This window comes from Diabrotica undecimpunctata, chromosome 9 (genome assembly GCF_040954645.1).
Source record: "Diabrotica undecimpunctata isolate CICGRU chromosome 9, icDiaUnde3, whole genome shotgun sequence".
In the NCBI taxonomy this organism is placed as follows: Eukaryota; Metazoa; Arthropoda; class Insecta; order Coleoptera; family Chrysomelidae; genus Diabrotica; species Diabrotica undecimpunctata.
The window spans coordinates 71,383,881-71,393,865 of NC_092811.1; the positions used below are offsets into that span (position 1 = coordinate 71,383,881).

Genomic DNA, 9,985 nt, shown 5'->3' on the forward strand with positions numbered 1-9,985 from the left:
AAATTTTTTCATCATCATCATAAGTGGCTCGACAATCCGTTGTGGATCTTGGCCTGCTCACAAAGAAGTCGCCACTTTTGTCGATTCCTGGCAACTTCCCTCCATCTTCTAACCCTTAGAATCTGTAGGTCTTCTTCCACATCATCAATCCATCTCATTCGTGGTCGTCCTCTGCTTCTTGTGCCCTCTGGTTTTGAAAATGTTAATCTCTTCGTGTATTCGTGATCTGACATCCTAGCAATGTGTCCAGTCCATCTAAGTCTCCGCTCTTTAACGAATTTCACAATATCTGGATCTGTGTATAACTGATATAGTTCAAAGTTCTATCTTCGACGCCATAGCCCATTTTCATTTCGGTCTACCGGTCTTATTAAGGTTCTGTATATATTAAGCTTTACTGCAGGTTTTATATTTTTATTTTTTAAATGTTTCTGGAGGCCGTGAACAATTCTGTTTGCTATTGCTATGAGTCTTTTTATTTCGTCGCTTGTCGTGTTTGTTGCTTTTGCCAGTTGATCACCCTTTTTATGCAACGGACATATTATTCCCTTCCGCCACTCTTCTGGTACCCATTCATTCTGCCATATAAGTACTATTAGTTTATGGAAAAAAATTTTTAACAAATCGATATTTTAGAAATTAAGAAGTATTTAGTATTAAGAAATGGAAAAATATCAAAACCGCATGCTTTGGACAACGGTTTGCCTCAGGCCTCAGTTTTAAGCACTACCTTATTTTTACTTAGCATGAATGACTTTTCCTCATATATAGAACCACCAGTCAGGTACTCGATATATGCTGATGATATTATATTATACTGCCAAGACAGAGTCACAGCTACCACCAGTACTTTGCTACAAAATGTAATAAACAATAGACACTCTACGCTTGCTGGGTTTGTGTTTTCAGCTCGTAAATCCAAAGTAGTTCACTTTACCAAAAAGCATTGACCTAATTCACCTTCTATAACTCTAAACGGATTTTGTTTACAAACAGTTAATTATTTGACACTTCTTGGCATCACCTTTGATAAAAAGCTTATCTGGAGACAGCATAATCAGAAACTTAAAGGAAACTGTACCCAAAGAATCAATTGACTTAAATCTCTTGCCAGCTTCTCTTGTGGATTCTTCTGATGAAGAATCTTTCCTTAAAATATATAGAGCGTTAATTTGCTCTAAGCTAGATTATGGCAGTATTCTTTATATGACATCTAGTACTTTCTACTAAAGTCTCGTAAACACGATTCATAATACATCTCTACGACTATGCCTTGTTGCTTTCAAATCAAGCCCCACTGAAAGTGTTTGCGTTGAATCTTCAGAGTCACCACTCCATCTAAGAAGGCAGCAGCTTCTACTTTCATACTTTGTAAGAATATCAGTAAACCCAAGTAACCCGGTAATAAATCTAATCAATCCCATAGAACCTCGCCCGGCAAACGCTTCCAATCAGTCGTCTCACATTACCATAAATATTATCTCCTTTATAAGATTCCATCAACCTTTCCAATACTACTTCTATTTATACCCCCAAGACCGCTCCATGGATGCAGAATCTTCCAATATTCATTACTGATTTATGCAGATTCGACAAAACAGAAACCCCAAATTCAATCCTTAGAAAATCCTTCCAAAACATCCTCAACTTAACACAATTTGATGAAATTTTATACACCGATGCGTCCAAGAATAAAGAATGTGGCTCCGCTGTGTCCATATTGACGACGACAATAAATTCTGTGCGATTGCCTGAAAGTTGTAGTATCTACACCGCAGAATTATATGGAATACTCCAAGCATTAAAGACTTCAATCCATCCTACTTCAAATGAAAGCACAACAATTACCATTTGTACTGATTCTCTTTCCTCGATTCATTCCATAAGATGCATTTTCTCGAAAAACCCACTAGTCCAGGAAATACACACCATCTGTAACCAACTATATTCTGCTAACATAAAAGTCATAATGATCTGGACTCCATCTCATGTTGGTATATTGGGAAACGAAAAAGCAGACCAGGCAGCTAAAGCAATATGTTGTTCTGACTTAGCCTTCAAAGAGGTCCATATACATACAGATCTTAAGATATTGATAAAACAAAAAATTCTCAGCTCATGGGTGGACCTGTGGAATAAAACAAAAACTAAGCTGCATGACGTTCAACCCAACTTATCTCGCGTCAATATCTCCTCTATGAACAGGAAAGAAAAATCAGTTATTCACCGACTACGAATAGGGCATACACGTCTCACACATGTTCACCTTATGGCATCAGAAAACCCTCCAGTATGCCAGTATGATTCTTCCAGAATCAAGCAGAATCTAAAAGGAAATCTAAAAGACATTCTTAGTGTTCCAAACCGTTTTGACAGTGTTCTTAAATTTTTAAAAGAAACGAGGTTAATTCAGCTAATATAATAACCTTAGTTGCCGGATTATAAAAATAATACAAAATTTTTTAATTTTTTGATGAAATATGAGTAATTTAGTGTGGTAGTAAGTTATTAGGTAGTGAGATTTTTATCAATTTTTTTGTAAAAAATACATCAATATTCAACATCGTGATGTATATTGAAACAGTTCTTCTTCTCATTCGAATAAAGATAAACTTTACAGGTAGAACATGTTGAACGAGGTCGCGATTGAACACCTTGGCTGCTGCATACCTCACATCTACCTCTTTGGGCACCATATTTTACCCAGTGGGAGCCTCTATTTGAAAGGCGTACACATCACTATTCTGTCTTCGTCGTTTTGATGGAGTTTTCTGAAGTTTGTGAATCATCAGGCCCAAGCAACTCCTCTTCGAAAATCTAAAAGAGATTGGTTTTCTCGTATGTCACAGAATATTATATAAGCATTAACAAATGCTATATCTATTAATTCCCAAAATAGCCTATGCCACCATTTCTTACTGCGTCTGTCTAGTCCATAAGCAGTTCTCAAACGATCAGCGTGGTCAACACCCCCATGAATTTATTGTAATCTTTTACAATCATGGGAGCGACAATATCAGCCTTAGCACCATCTTTTTGGGTCCTTTGAACAGTTATTTCCTCACAACCGTGGTAATTACTAGCGAAGTAAACAATTTTATTGTCCTTCCATTTCCACACTCCAATATCTATCGACGAAATCCTGTAATTAAAATCTCCGCGCTTCGTGGATTTCTCAGCTTTCAAGTTCTTAGGAAGAAACTTTTTATTCGGTCTAATTGTTCCACATGCTAAAGTTTGTTTACTTTTTAACTTCTCTAACAAGGGTATGGTGCTAAAATAGTCATCGAAAGAAATCATTCGTTGCTTACCCCTTCTTCTTCAATAAGATGCAGAACTACATGGGCTCCTAGTCCAAAGTCCTACTTCTCTTCAACTATGCTGCGTTTTCCTGGTAAATTTCAAATTTCATAATATGTAGCAATGTTGGGAACACAAACTTGTATTTTAAAAAAGGTTTTATTTGAGAAATCACAAATGTACAAATTATGGAACTTTTGTTTTACAATGAAATTAAAAATTAAAAAGAACGATTACAAATGAAAAATGTATGTTGCACCTAATTATTGGTTCGGTTATGCTGCGTCTTCTTCCGGGTCATCGGTCGGCTTGGGTCTCTGAGCATTTCTCCTTCCTCCTCTGAAATTGACTTCGTCCTCGAAGTCTGGGAAACTTCTGCGATTAGCTGATCTAGAATTTGAATTTGTGCTGACTGTAATTTGGGTCCAAAAAGTAATCTGGAAATCCTTTTTTTTTTTTCTTTTTTATTAGAAAAATAAAAATCAATAGTAAGAGGAAAACTATTAAAATTAAACTGGTGGTGCCAAGTCCCGTTGAAATTTGTGAAAGAGAGTCCAGTGTTTCTATTGGCTGAAGCTGACCATGAGTCTCTGGAATTTTGAGTTTTTCAATTTGAATCTTATCGACTTCTGAGATGGAAATTTCTTGTGTAGTCTTTTTATCATATTTGGTTCCTTCTATGATAATTGGTTCGTCTGTCATTAGGATACTACTGGTTATGACTTCTTCTTCTTGAATATTTATTGGATTGACTACTCCTAATAACATTACTAGTTACACGGATCTTACTAAGTATTAGTCAATATAACTTTTTTAAGAGTATAATTATTAATCAAAATTTCAAGTAAACTTAAAACATCATTCAATTTTACACGAAAAAGGTACCTACTCTTGGTAAAACTCAATACTGTGTACCGTTTTCGGAATATTTTGATTTGAAAATTATGAAGTAATAATTGATGCTGGTATAAAATAGTCAGTAATTAAACAAAACTTACAAGAAGTAAATTAAATTAATTACTAAGAACATAAAATAAAATTCAATTACAGTAAGTGTTCAAAATGCCCTCCGTTTTCGCGAATACAAAAGTCTATTCTTTTTTCTAAAGTTTCCATTAATCTTCTAAACGGTAGGGGATCAGCTATGATGTCATTAAATTGACGTTGAATTCTTTCTTCCAATTCTTGGCGTGAATTTACCTCTGTAGCATAGACTTTTTCCTTAATATACGACCAAACTGCGTAGTCCAAAGGGTTAAAATCGCATGACCGAGGAGACCAATGAATCGGAGCTTCTGCACCTCTACCAATCCATCGATTCGGAAAATGATTACTCAACCAATTACGACACCTTCTCTCAAAGTGTGGTGGAGCTCCATCGTGCATAAAAAATAAAGATCTTCGCTCGTGTAGCGTTAAATCTTCTAATATCTCGAATAAGGAATTGTTTAAGAAAGCAAGATACATATCACCATTTAAATTTCCAGGTAGAATATGATAACCTATTAATTTGTTACCTAAAGTTGCTGCCCAAACATTAACTTTAAATGAGTGTTGGTAATGTGATACCCTTTTGACTCGTGGATTCTCATCACACCAGTAGTGTGCATTATGGGAGTTAAACATACCTTGTCGCGTAAAGGTGGCCTCGTCCGTAAAAATAATGCATTTTAAAAAATTTGGATTGTGGGCTGTCCTTTGTTGCAATGTTGCACAAAAATCCACTCTAACCGGTAGATCATCTGACAAGAGCTCTTGGACTTGTCTGTAATGATAAGGATATAATATCTGTTCTTTCAGTATCCGCCAAGTACTTGAAGAAGAAGTATTTGTTTGTCTTGCTTTATTCCTTACGCTAACTGTTGGATCTTGATCAAGTAAATTTAAAATATTATTTTCTTTATTAATTGTTCTTGTTGTTCTTGGTCTACCAGAATTTATTTTATTTGGTCGCACATTCCCAGTTTCTCGACAACGTCGTTCAACGGCTCTAAATGTTTTTTTACTTGGTAAGTTTCTTCTAGGAAACTTTTCTACATAACGTGCCACAGCTGCACTAGAACATCCTAAACATTCGCCTAAGGTTAATAACATGTTAGTGTATTTAACATTTGAGTACATTTTGATTTGATTTTACAAATAACAAGGTTTCAAAACTCTAATTATTGTTGATTTATCGTCATAACAATCAATAAATGTCAGCTTTCCATGGCACACTTGGAGAAAATAGAGGTATACCTATTAGAACTTTATCATTACTACCAGCATCAATTATTACTTCATAATTTTCAAATTAAAATATTCCGAAAACGGTACACAGTATCAGTATCAGAGTTTTACCAAGAGTACCTTTTTCGTAAAAAATTGAATGATGTTTAAGTTTACTTGAAATTTTTATTAATAATTATACTCCTAAAAAAGATATATTGACTAATACTTAGTACGATCCGTGTAACTAGCGCCCTCTATGAGAATTAGATATAAAAACAAATTCATGGGATGTATCAGCTTCCAAAACATATTCGTATAAAATTTCATTACAATGTTGCCACTAGTTTCGGCAAAATCGTAAAAAATGCGTAAAATTTTTTTTCTTCAACACCCTGTATATATCGTTCTAATGACTTGGACTATGACATTTAGATATCTCTTTTATGTTTATATAATTCCTCCCTCCTTAAGCTTGGAAAACAACGGAGTTCGATTTTCTGAACCATGTGCCTCTCTTGGTCGACTTCTTGTCATGGAGTTGATTTTGGGCTTGTATATTTTGAAATATGCTAGAACAGAGATTATTAGTATAGTAAAGATGATGAGAGATGTGTTGGTCCAACTATGGTACATCGGGGCTTTTTTTAATTCTGAAAGTTCGATATTCTCTGCTATGATCTGGATATGCTTGATTTTTAGTCATCCAATGTTTTTAGTTTTACTGTTGGAACTTGGTTTAAGTTACTTTGAAACTCAAATTAGGGTAAATCGAATACATACTCTGTGAAATACGCAATTCAGGGCACTCTAACCTAACCAAGCTTTTATATGACATTTAACATACCCTTAAGTGGTGTCAGAGTTGCCAACAATGCATTGAAATTATATAAAGAATCATAGATTTTAGTTAAATTAAAGATAATAATCAAATGCATATACAATAAAATTGATTAAAATGATATAAAAAATTAATAGTATTAATTAAATTACCGTATATAATAGAAATGCATTGAAATTATATAAAAATTCATAGATTTTAGTTAAATTAAAGATAATAATTAAATGCATATGCAATAAAATTGATTAAAACGATATAAAAAATTAATAGTATTAATCAAATTACCATATATAAGACAAATGCATTGAAATTATATAAAAATTCATAGATTTTAATTAATAAAGATGGTCTATCCTTCTCCCTGATCAAATTTTGTAATATATATATATATATATATATATATATATATATATATATAGTTTTTAATCTGTGATTAATAATAATGTGACGTTATTTGCTCAATTTTGTTAAAAAAATTATCCAAATAAAAATTTACTCTATTCTGTAAAAGAAAGTTTTTAATGTATAATTTTACTATCTTTGATATTTGATCTGCGGAAGGTTATTGTTATTCAAATGCTCATAATCTAACAGCTATTATTTTATTTACTTTTTGTTAGAATGTATGGTGTGAATTCTTAGATACTTGTTTAAGTTAAAAAAATCATCTTCACCTAAAATTCTTGAAAAACTTGGTATTGTAACTCGACCTAAAACAGGACCAATAATTTTAACAAAAAGGTGATACACGAAAGTGAAAAGCTGAGGAAAAGTTATGAAATATGGATTAAGAAAACTGCAAAAAATATAAAAGCTGATGTAAAAAAATAAAATGTTGTTTTAAATCGTTCTCCTCTAAACTAAGCAAAAGTGAGTTAAAATGTTTTTCATATCAGGTGTCAATATTGAAATGATATATTGATGAAAGGTATTGAAATGATATAAAAGATTAATGGTATAAATTAAATTAACGATAAAAAATGAAATGCATATATATAATGTGCGTGAGTGTGTGTTTTATTGGCACTGGTTTTAACAACCAACTGGCCAGTCAGTAAATATATAATTAAATGCATTAAATGGTATTAACGATTAATAGTATTAATTAAATTATAGATAAAATGGAAATGCATATATAATACAATGCAATAAAATGATATAAAAGACTAATAGAATAAATTGAATTAAAGTTAAAAAATGAAATGTATATATAACACAATGCAATAAAATGATTTAAAAGACTAATAGAATAAATTGAATTAAAGGTAAAAAAATGAAATGCATATATAATACAATGCAATAGAATGATATAAAAGACTAATACCTTAAATTAAATAAAAGATAAAAAACTATTTACTATATTAAGCACTAGATTAAACTAAGCTTAAAATTAACTAAACTAAATATTGTTCTAAAACATAAATTAGGAACTCCACAAATTCGTCTTTATTTTTCATGTGCTCCCTCCACATAAATTCGTGGAGGTATGATTGAAATAAAGCTCTGGAAGTTCCACATTGTCGACGAAGCTTTTTCTTGGAACGCATCCAAACACTTTCTATGGTTTGTGTATGAGCACTGTTATCATCTAGATTCACAAAGTGGGTCTGATGAGTAACAGTTCGGTGCTCATACACTCCTCCACGCAGGAGACCAATATTTCTATATGCCCTCAATCCGTCAGTAATAATTATTGTACCCGGTAGAGTTATTCTAAAAACAATATTACTATTCTACAACTAAATATTTCTGATACCATACCTTGATATGATGGGCAACAAAGTTTCTTCATTTAGTGCTGCGACCAGTGTAAGGAACATTTTTCCATTGTTCCTTTCAATGGCCCCAAAAATCCATTTCCCTGTCCTGTAGGAACCTCTATGGTACTTCCTGTGGAAGAAGTAGGATTCGTCAATTTCTACGATGAGGGGTTCTCAAGTCGCATCAAATCCCCCTAGTTCCACAGGATGCTGATCCAAATATCTGCCGCAAACTTCACGGCAGAAATTATACCAATCGATCACTGTATTGCTGGTGGTAGTTAATTAGGTTTCCTTGCGTATAAGTTTCTGCGGGAAGTTATTTGCAAATCCATATATCATCATTATTAGTTTGGACCAGTGCCACATGACTTCCCGCAAAGAATGATCCATCACGAATCGATGTTGACGATTTACATCGTCTACATCTCCACATATATCCGTCTATGCGGCCACTGCGTTTTACAAATATCTTGTTGATATTGCAAATATCGCACACTACACTGTTTTTATTTAAATTTCACAATGCGCACCACACTATAACATCGTACGTATTAATATATGCAACACCGAGAAGTGCAAGATTCCAGATTTCCTCCCGCATCTGATGGACTGTTAATTGGCTCCCAATTCTAACAATAAAAGTAGCCATGATAATAATATTAAATTTTCATACACTTCAACGACACTTCCAAAGTACACTGAATGAAAGGAAGTCTTGCAACTCCCTTTTTAAGGTTTTTGGCTGCATAACGGTGATTTAACACAATAACTCAAATAATTTACAAACCAAATTAAGAAATAGTTCAACTGAATAATATTAATATTTTTCTTAAAGTAAGTGTTTGTTATGTCCACCATTTTCTTCAATGCATTTATCAATACGTTCCATAAAAGATCGTCTCATATTAAATAGCATTAGTGGTTAAACAGAAACTGCTGCAGAATTTATTTCTTTCCAAAGTTGGTTGGGAGTGTTTATGGTATATTTGTAGACACGCTTTTACATTGCGTTATGTACAACAAAATCTAAAATATGGTAGGTAACTTTCGGGAAAGCGTCAAGTCAAGGATCGGCTAGAGATGGTATAAGCCAGTTTGGTGTAGAACTTTATTCTAAATGTGAAATTTTCGGTGATAAGCTGTCACCTTCATCAGCACCTAAATGGAAAACTTATTTAGTACAAATGATGGAAGTTAACATATGAAAACCTACATTGAAAATGTTCAGTTGGTCCTATTGGTGAAGAACACTGTCATGAATATGTTAAAAAATGTTAAAAAATACATTTAAAATTTTCAATAAAAACATTACAACATAAAAGGGTATTTTTACAAAAACAACACAAAAACATCTAAAACCCAACAATAACCGCATCTTCATGTTTAAGGTAGAAAAGAAGAATTTTTCTTCTTTTTTGATGGCAATGTTTCTGATTTCTGTCAATACCTAGATGACATATGTCTGTGTCCAGTATTCTTAATATGTTGGCTAAAAGCTGTAATAGTAGGCTTCCTCACAACATCACTCTTGTGCAAAGATATTCTTTTTGAGAGTTTCTGGCTGGTTTGACCGACATACACCTCTGAACAGGAACCACATGAAATAGAATACACTACATTGAAGTTATCTAGTTTTTTAACCCTTTCTGTCAGGTGAGTAAAGTATGTCCCTAATCTTTTGTACACTGAATTTGCTATCACTATGTTGAACTGTCTGAAAATGTTTGTAATCTGTGGTGATAACCCCCTGATGTAAGGCAATCTCCCATAGAAAAGTTCTACTGGTTCTCCTTCTAATGTTTGTCTTTGGTGTGTTATTGCCGTTGGCATATCTTGGAAGAGTAGTTTGTTGAGCAGCATCTGCCGTTGGCAT

General features: G+C 33.2%; 1 pseudogene; it reads right to left on the reverse strand.

Moving 5' to 3' along the window:
• Window positions 1-7,743: 7,743 nt before the first annotated feature.
• On the reverse strand, window positions 7,744-9,985 carry LOC140451128 (uncharacterized; annotated as a pseudogene).